This window comes from Ornithodoros turicata, chromosome 1, assembly GCF_037126465.1.
Source record: "Ornithodoros turicata isolate Travis chromosome 1, ASM3712646v1, whole genome shotgun sequence".
NCBI classification, from domain to species: domain Eukaryota; kingdom Metazoa; phylum Arthropoda; class Arachnida; order Ixodida; family Argasidae; genus Ornithodoros; species Ornithodoros turicata.
The window spans coordinates 202,522,304-202,532,814 of record NC_088201.1 but is presented as its reverse complement, the minus strand read 5'-3'; positions in this window follow the sequence as shown (position 1 = coordinate 202,532,814).

Sequence of the window (10,511 nt, the reverse complement as noted above, 5' to 3'; positions counted from 1 at the left end):
TGGTTCTTACAGTCACACGAATGACATTGGGCAAATCAGTTGGGTGGGGTGCAGTGCTCTCCTTGGTCTATGGCGGGACTTTGGTTTTGAATTGCAATTGCCCCTGTGCCAGCAAGTCAGTACGCACGTAGTGTTGCTTGACTGCAGTGAGAATATCATATACAGTGCAAGGGTACAGCTTGAATAATTACGTAACTGCTCCCCGGACAAGGTAGCTACCCCGTAAACCACAAACATCTATCGGACGTACCAGAAAAATCCAAACGTCTACATCCAAAAGCAACATCTCATCGATGTCCATCGTACGTACAGAAAGTACTTTAGAAAAGTTGGATGTCTAAGGAACGTACACTGCACTCTGATTTCAGACGTCTAGTGTGCATCCATTGTTATGTGCATTGAACGTCTAATATATGTTGTAAACATATGGCGTCGAGAATGTGAATGGGAAAGGTTGTTTCTAGTTTGATCGGCAGGGCGAAAACGAGCGCCCACACTCTAAATCCAGTGACGGACACGTGCCGGTTCGAAAAGTTCCCTCAGACAGTACAGCCGGTGCACAGCTGCAACCGTCTGTGAATAGCCGTAACAGTTCTGAAATAACAGGCACAAGGCTCCCGATCGACAAATTTGAGCAGGTATGCAAAGCCGTCACATTGGCATCCAACAGCTTTGTGTCCGCTGAATAATATGTGTGCCTCATGACTCGTGTGCTTGTTGAAGAATCCGTGTGCCGGCTAATTACATGTGGTTTCGTTGCAGCGAACTACGTTCCTCCGCGCACCGCCGATGAGGAGTGACATGGCATCGCGTATTCTTCCAAAGTGCATTCTTTGCTTTGTCGCCTTCCCGCCGTTGTCTGAGCCGCAACCTCTCCGTTGAGGCGGATGACACCCGCACTTTTCAGTATAGGTCTAATGTTCGGTGAAGTGCAAGAAGCGTAGGTCAACCTATTTGTGATGCATCGTGCAACGCCTGTGTTTTACTTTTAACTGTCATCGTATGTTCTGTTGCAGACGGTGGACGCATTACAAATGGCGGCGGGCGAGATCGGCTATATGGGTGAAGCGACGTTCATTACAACTGAGGCTAATTGTATTGTTTCATTCTAGGTGACCGTGGGACTGTGTCGACTGCAAGAAAGTGAGTTACAAAACGGTCTAGTGTTCCAGCATTCACGTTGGAAGACTGCCAACCTGCTTCTACTCACTTCGGTTTCTTTACAGGTTATTTGCTGTCTAAACGGTCACACATAGCAAAATTGCAACTGCTTCTTACATCGAAGCGTGTCTGGTGGAACTTTTTGCTTGGACTATTGTTCGTCGGCCATTTCGTTTGAGGAATTATCGTGCTCGTCGCCAAGGATGACCTTGATTGAGTTTTGCAGTGCCTGGTGCATCGGATGGGTTGTGTGTCCGTGCAATGTGTGCACGTGTTGGAATCAGTGAACTGTGTATGGATGCAATTTAAAGGTACGTACACGCCAATAAAATTTAGTGCTTCAAGTTTGATGTCCTTGGAGCAGTTTTTGTTTTACGAAGCCTTTAAGTCATTTTTATGTTTTTAATTTTTGCTTACGGTTCTCGAGAGTGTGTCGTGTATTAGGGGGTCCGTTTAAACCTTCGAAACGATCGCTACTTTCGAGTGGCCGTGGCCAGTTGATCTGATGGCACATATCCGTCAGTGGGTTCAGTGTGCAACGTCGATTTAAAAAAAATAACAAAAGAAAAAACGCAGTATTAAACAATATATTTTTAATCGGTCGTCGTTGTAGTTCTCCTTAACTGACACAAAAATGCCTCTCTCCGTGTGACCAATTGATCAATGCTCATTTAATGCCCCCTTCTTCTGTGCCCCCTTTCTTCTTTTTTCTTTTATTCCAAACACCACGCGTGGTTTTTCACGCACGTTCGGTTTCCATCACTGACGGACGAGTAGCCTTTTCCATCTTCTGATATTTTGTGTTCAGTGACAAGTGAGTTAATTGGAGCGACGGCGGTAGCGTGGTAAACTGCGTACGTTTGGTATTTGCCTTACTCTGTGTTCATTGCATAGTTATGTAAATTGTGACATCTCTGGTGAAGCCTATCAGCATCTCATCCTTATTGAAATTCCGTGCTGCGCGTAGACGCTGTATAATACCAATATTAGCTTTATATAACTTTCAACCACAGCAAAGGTAACATGGGTAGCTGCGACTTCAGACAACTGTGTCGCGATTGTAAATTTTAACACGTGTGATGCTATAATACTGAAAGTACCAAGGTACAATGGTGTGTACTGCATTACAACAATTTCAGTGAGATTTGTATTGGAAGTATTTGTTCTCCAGTGCATTAAAGAAATTGTGACTCAGAACTGTGTTGTGTTGGATTACTATTACCTCGCTTCGACCAAGAGGTTGAAAATTTGTGCTGCTGTTCATGTGAAATGAAAAATATTTCCTGTATGACGCATGGTATGTACCGTGTACAGTGGTGGTCATATAGAACGTCCGATGGATATCCATGTGTGCTTCGGATGTATGTCCATTAGAGGGGAGAAACATCCAGCTTGGATATCTCTGCAACGTACCAGCAACGTGATTTGGACAAGCATTCGATCATCTATAGTACGTCTTTTCAACGTAATCTGTATGTATCTGGATATCCATTGGACATACTAAACGTCTATCTAAACGTAAATCTAATGGATATTTGTGGTTTACTGGGTACTCAGGAGCTATCGCACAATGCGATGCAAGGTAACTTCGTTCTGCAAGCACTGCGCTTTACACGCAGTGTTGCAAGGATGTCAGGCAGCTCGTTCTTTAAGAGAACGGCACAAGGCAAGGCAAATATAGAGGAAATCCGTATCTCACAGAGACAGGCAGTCGCATATGACGCGAGGCAAATATGCTCGACATCTCGCTCAAGGCAAGGGGAACTAGAAGTCAGCTCGTCCCTTACGGGGACGGCCTCTCACATAAAGCGAGGCAAATGTGAGGCAGTTTGACTTTGCAGAGGCAAAACAGAGGGTGAAGAGAAGCGGATTCCTATAGGGAACGGTTTCTCGCACACAGCGAAGTAAGGCAGTACATCCATTAGTGGGAAGGCCTCTCGCGCAAGGCGAGGCAAATACGGTTACTTTTGTCCTTTTGTCCCTGGAGGGCGTCCTCGCACACGAGCACAAGAGCAACGTGCGCCTTACGGGAGCAGTCTCTCGCACTATGCGATGGAAAGAACCATACGGAGAGCCACAGCGAGTATATATACCCGCACAGCTCTAAAATCCCTTCTCGTCTAACTACCCCAATACGTAGTACCCGGTTTCGAAACCCACGTGGCGGTTTCGAAAGTACGGACTACGACGCGCAGAAGGCAACTCGGGGAGCCTAAATTGCTGACGAGAGGGGTATCATGCTAACATGATGATCAACGGAAATTATACTCACCAGATGGGAAAATACGTAACTTTGAAACAAAGTGACGAGCGTCAATAAGAAACGACCGTACGGCGCGAAGCGAAGAGGAAAGATGGCAAAGTGGGACGAAGAAAGGGAGAGGGTGAGGCAGACCAGGGTTGTTTTCTCAAATCTTTGAAACGGCTGTATGTAGCGGAAACATGAGGGAAATGCTATGTGAAACATGATAGTAAGTGCTGGAGGATACTGATATATAATTGCGGTCGCTTTTATTACCGTGCCTTTACTACTGCGCCTCTGACTCGCCATTTAGCATGAGTATCCTTTAAAATGCCAAACGAGGATTTTTGCCAGTGTTACCAACTGTCCCAGGCAAAACTCTGGACTGATTCCAGCATGGTTCCAGTTGAATCTGGACTGGTTCCAGTTGAATGTGGATGGTCCCGGTATGGTTCCAGTTGAACCTGGATGGTCCCAGCTGGATTCCCAAGTGGAGTGGCTGGTTCCACATTGGTAAAATCAGTGGTACCACTCTGGCCTCAAATGGTTCCAGAACTTACAGTGGGAGCCACACAGGTACCATTTTGTTCGCACAATGGTCGATTGAACCACGTGAGATTCCAAGCTGGGCAGCTTCCCCTTTGAGATCCGTTAGGGGAGGAAGAGTCCACTCTTTCCATATGCGCTTGTGGTTTGTTTGATTCATTATTTTGATGTATTTTAGCACACGTAACATCTATTTTTATTGCTTTTTATCCATCTACATCTTCGATAAAATGTATGCTGCAACTTCAATTCGTGCTCATATTCCCATCTAAAAGTGAACGTCATAAAAAGTACCAGCATACAAGGTGTGAGGTGGTCAACAAAACGCCATGCTTCCTGTGGTCTGTGAGTGCATCGCGCAGTCAACACAGAGATGTGCCTAGACTAGACGCAGTGAGTGATTACGCGTAAAATACGTGAGAGATGTATCGATTATTTCTTTATACTTAGTGTATGCTCATAATAGAATAAACAATATTTACTTGAACAGTATGTGCTTTTCTACGCATTGCTTTCGGTCATGCATTCAGTGGTCCCATCTGCTAAGTGGTCGGATCCGATACCACTTAGCAGAGGGGACCACTGGATAAATTCCATTGGTCCCACTTCAAGTGGGACCACCATGAAACTGGTTCCACTTTTAACTGGTCCCAGCCAGTGAGTGGTTCCACATTCCAAGTGGCTCTTGTCCAATAATCCACTTCGAAGTGGTCCCACTCCAGAACTCCATTTTTGCCTGGGGAAGAACGCTGTTCGTTCGCAGAGCCTACACTCTCAGAACCGAACTTCACCGCACAGCATGTTGCGCACCAATTCCACCCACGAAAGATTTGCTTACTGCTTCTGATTTGAAGAGAGAAGGGGACATAGGCACTTTTATAGCAATTATCATATATCCAAATTGCTATTCGCCCCCCTCGCTCTTCGAATCAGAAGCGGACTACGGCGGACTACGGCGTTGCAGACAACGTGCTATACGGTGAAGTTCTGTTCTGAGAGTATAGGATTCACGCAAGATGCGCTTCTCGTCACGGATAATGATATCATTGCGCGCAAGATTGCTGTGTTCTCCACTACCTTCCATGGCTGCGGGTTCCGTGATGTCATCTTGTTTTCACGTGGATTCCTTGCTGTACAAAAATGAGATTTTCTATTGAGACGCAGAGGAGGACAACAGCTTTCCTTGTGATTGAGAGATGCATCCTAAATACAAAATGCACACAGCAGAGAGACATGAACGCTGCATGTGCAGGGCGTTAGAAACCCTCGGTGCTCTTCTATGCAGCGGCGCAGCACCTCGAAATGAGCGCTTGCAAGTGCACGGAACCAGGGTTTTTCGGACATGCGACTTTTCCATCCATTTTACCACGAAGTGATTATGTCGTCGCAGTGCGGGCACTAGTCTGTTTACATGTGCTCAAATTTTCACAGGGTAATTTTGAAAAAGAAATACGAAACAAATAGTTTTTTTTCACCGAAGCATTGTTATGTTCACTGATCCCGGATGCACGTATAGCACACATGCCGATACAGCAGGTGTGTCACGTAATGTGTCACAAAATAGAGGGGTAAAATTCTACTTCGGGGTGTCATTGGGGTTTGTCATCGACAAACTTTCGGTGTGACTTGCGCGCACTTGATCCGATTTCAGTCGCGAGAAATATTCTGGATATAAATCTGAAATGTGCCAACTCAGCCCAACTTTATTTCATTTCTGTGTTGTTGTCTTTCTTTGTGTTTTTTCTTGTTCGAAACAGAAAGGGCCATTTCGTTTTCTCAACCAATTTCAACACAAAACACATTACCCTACTACAATAGCTGCGGCAATTTTTCTTTCCGCAAAATCTCCACCGCGTTAATTACTCCGTCACGTAATGTAGAATACTGTGGAAAGAAGCGACGAGTCTTCCCTCAGTTCCCTCTTCCATGCTTCTGCTGATAACGGCAGCAAGCTTGAAATGACGCAGCTATCTGAAGCAACAGTGAGGTGGTTGCAAGAAAAGCCGGGTCACGGGGTGCTTCGTCTTCGCGTTTGCATAACTTGACGGAGGACTGCCCGGCCCGCAATCTCCGTTAATCATACAACAGTTCTCCGTTTCCTCTTTGCCATTACCCAGTAGCGCGGGTGTTTTGTGAAGCCATGGGATCAGGCCTCGAATCATGCTGTTGCTGTGTGTAGTCAGTTTGGAAGAAGTATTGATTCGATTCGATTCAAAATTGAACACATAATTCCGTATTCGATTCGGAACAGGGTTATGCGCCTCGTGATCCGAAATATTCTAATGGTCGCGCAGCCCAAATATATTTGACAATGTATGATTTGACCTTAAGTCCTTCAATGATGTATCGCTTTGCATTCCACTCTTCACCGGAGCGGACAGAAACCGGTGCGCTTTCTCGTTCTTCATTCTATCACGCTCGTGCCAGTGGGCGGGTCGCACGCATACTGATTTTAATCGGCACTTACGTAGGGGAACGAAACGAAAGGGAAACATTTTTCTTGAGCTTCCGAAGTTCAAAACTCCTCTCTGCGCGACGTCATCTTTTGAACTTAGTTCTGCTTTGAAGAGTCTAGCACCCCTGAACACAGGGAGGTGGAGGGTTCGAATCCTACCACCGGCTGTACTGTCTTGGGTTTTCCGAAGGCTTTCGAGACGAATGTCTACACAGTTCCCCCTGAAGTCGGCCCAGGAGGCATACTAACCTATCCATGTCCCTACACGCCTTCCTGCTGTCCTCTCTCGAGTCAATCCGACGTGCTACTCAGACGACTGCCCCATAGCCGGACGTTAGCTGCAATATTGACGTCACCGGCGCTCCCGTCTGCTAATCTTCCTCTTGATAGGACCTCTCGTCAACAATGCTCCCTTCGGTTTCTTTGTGTGTGTGAACAATTTACCAGTGTGCCTTTTCTAACAATACATTTCTTTTCTTGTAGTCGTCCATTTTTATTCCCTACAACGCAGTACAGGCGTCGCCACCCTTAACCGTAGCGCAGGAGCGCGTGGCCTGCTTGCATGCCAGCGCCGCCTTGCGTCGATGCTGAGGTGGAGGCTCTAAGACCATGGTACACGAGTGTCTCCTCTCGATCGGTTGAGCTCAGGGTAATCGGCATAGTACGAATGGATCACCTACTGTATAGTATCACCTTACGCTCTCGCAAAACAGGCACAATAACTGCGCGTGTGCGTTATCTACCACACTTTATCTAAATGCCGGTTTGCGGAAGGGCGAGTTTGAGGGGCACCACATTCTGAAAGTTTGAGACATATGCAAACACTGTAGGCTCACCCATGTTTCCTCTGAGCGTTCTGTTCACTATGATATGTGTTATCACAGATTTTCTTTGTTCTTGTTTCATGGTGCTGAGGAAAGATTTGGTAACGTGTTTGTGTCGATGCAAATACGCTAAAGAAACAATGATATATTTGCTCGTATACTGATTTTCTTATCGCTGAATTGTCTGCAGATACCTAACCGAGTAGGTGATCCGTGCGTGCTTGCCGTGCCCCTGTCGAGAGGGGGCGCTTGTGCTCCACGGCACCAGAGTCTCCACCCCAGCACGCCCCATCATCGACACAAGGCGGCGCTGGCATGCAAGCAGGCCACGCGCTACGGTTAAAGGTACTGTAAAGCAGTAGACAAGAATGATATGCCGATGATGTGACTAGAGCTTTTGTTGCTTCTAAATACTATAAGCGGAACCATACGACCGACAACGCGCTATAAATATTTTTAATTTGCCATGAAAGATGCGGCGTAGTGGAGCGGTGCGACGCCTGGTGTCAAACAACCCCCTGTACAGCGGGCAACATTGAAAATTAGTATTACACACTATGACATCGGAGTTTCGTTATTTTAGTAACCATATTATTAGTTTTCCTGTTTACCTATGCATTCTGAAACCCCTGTTAACAGTTTAACCTGTTAACCCCTGTTTTTGGGAAGTAACCCAGTGCTGGCCGCTGTTCGATGTGGGCTCTCCCTATCCTTCTTTGCTGCGCCTGCGCGCTCCTTTTGTTCGCGGCCTCTTTCGAACGAACAAACTCTCTCCGTGAACCTCTGTAACAAACAAGTCCCGACGCTGTCTGGCTTCTTGAACGTCTGACACATTTTTTTCAACGGCTCAGCATTTCATTTCAGTTCGCTTATCCGTCTATCCTCAGATGTGGACGGTTGTGTGGATTGCAGGGGCGGATTTTATCGTGGATTGTTATGTCGGACCCAGTGTTATACGCATGCAATGTGGTTGCCGCCGTATGTGTCAGAAGTACGGATTCATTTCGAATACCTAGTACAGTGTTGCCCGTAATCTTTAATTGTAATTTTCTAATTAACTGCGCCGTCGATTGGAATGAAACTTGCACAGTTTTTGTCCTGGTGGCTTGGACTATCGAATAGCCACACTAAATGACATTTGATCGGTGCTGCTTTACAGTACCTTTAAGGGTGGCACGCTTGTACAAAAGCATTATGCGATTACTTGACCCGTTTAGTCGTTCTTCACTTCTTGACACTCGCTTACCAGCTGTAATGGGGCTTGTAAGCCGGCAGTCACGGTCCACTGCATCGTCCCGAAAGCTACTCAGGAGTGAGTTACTCATTCGATCACGTGGTATAACCCGGTCACGTGATTACGACCTACCCGGGGGTTTGTTTAGGAACGCACCCTAGACAATATGGTTACGAACAAACTACTGACGCGGACAGCTGCACGTGAGTAGTTTGTTCGTAGCTATCTTGTCTAGTCTTTTGGGCCGCTCTATTTCCCAGGTATGGATAATCACCAACTACCCTGCCTTGTACAATTATAGTGCCACGATATATGTTTGGCAAGCATCCACCACAACCACAAGCACCACTGGCGAAGTCTTGTTTCGGTGTTCGCTCTCACTAAGTCACTAATATTTAGTGACTCCCACCCCCTGCGAGTGACATCATGTGAGTAAGACAGAGAAACACCTGTCATATCCTAACTAACTGATTTTTTTTTATTATTATTACTTTTTTGACACATGCTTTAAACAACATAACTGCATAATCCATACGGATCATAGCCTAAGGCTAGTACGATCTGGTAAAGAAAGAAAAAATACAGTAACAATGTTCAACAGCAGCAACAGTCAAATGTCAGTGCCAAGCTACCGACATCCAGTCGACAGCAAACATAAAAACGTAATCATACCAACTAACACTTATAGCAAGAAACAGTAATACTAACACTTATTCAGTAGGAACCTTCGCACAGCTAATTTTAAATTGTTGGACATTATAACATATAGAGGCAGAGAGTTCCACTTGATAACTCCTTGGTGTCGCAGAAGACGCTTACCATATATATTCGAGAACTGCGCAACATTAAAGTGGTGTTCCAACATAGCACGGCTCGTGCGTGTAACAGATATAAGCCTTACTCCAGCAACAGCTCCCTCGTTCATATTTATGTAAGTGATAACACATTTGGAGTAATCACCATTCGATGTGTCATTGTATTACGCAATATTTCTATACCAAGAAAGTTCTTCGAACTTCTGCTCGTCACCCTATGGCGATCGACTTCCGAAGCCCCGACGGGCAACAGCGAGGCACCGTAGCCACACGCTCTGCAATTGATTCTACAATAAAACCTGGTTATAACGAAGTCAAAGGTATCTGGAAAATAGCCTATATAAGCGGGAGTTCGATAATAAAGCGTGACAGGAAGTGGCGTACACAAGGAAGCACCTCACCAGATTTAAAGCAACCATGTACGTTACCAAGCCGACCTTTGTGGTGAGCACTTTGGCTCGAACACAACAAGTACCGCAGTACGGTGCTGCACGGGCTTTCGCCGGTTCACAGTTCGCGCTAAACGTAGTCGGCCGGCGGAGTACGTCGAATCTGCCCGAAACGCATACATTTCAGCCGGAACAACTTTGGACAAAGCGTCAAATCAAAGAAAAAAACACTGTAGATCGAGACATCACTGTAGATGCCCAGGGAAGGTATTGAGCAGGCCTTCTCTCCTGTCCGAGGAGGAGGATGGATCGAAAGGGGGTACATTTTCCAAAGTGGGGCTCGGGAGAAAATTATAAGTTCACTGCACACATACACACGACATATGTAGGGAGGGTTTTTAGCACACATGTGCCCCTATACTGCTGCCAGTCCAAAACAGTAGAACCATTTGTGCAGTGGCAGCCTCAACCAGGTGGAGGAGATGAGGTCCCCCGCCCCACGGACACAGAACAAGCTCCATCCAAATCCACAAGTCTTCAGCCCTCTGTGTAATCTGACTCCTGAGACATAGGCCGAAAATCTTCACGAAGTCTACAATTCGGATAAAATTGTTAATTTTTTTTGTGCTGGTTGTCCAGTGGGTTCCAGTCCATTTTGGTGTCGTGGGGAATGAACAAGCTGACAACGCCGCAGGAGCACCTTTTTAATCTAGGAAACGGACGTGTATTGCACTGCTGAGAGGAGACCGTCGTTCCATTCTTCGGTGTCTAGTGGCACCCCTAGCTTACCGCCAATGGATCTCTGGAGAAACGCCATCATGACGCTGTTAGACTAAAACCGAAAC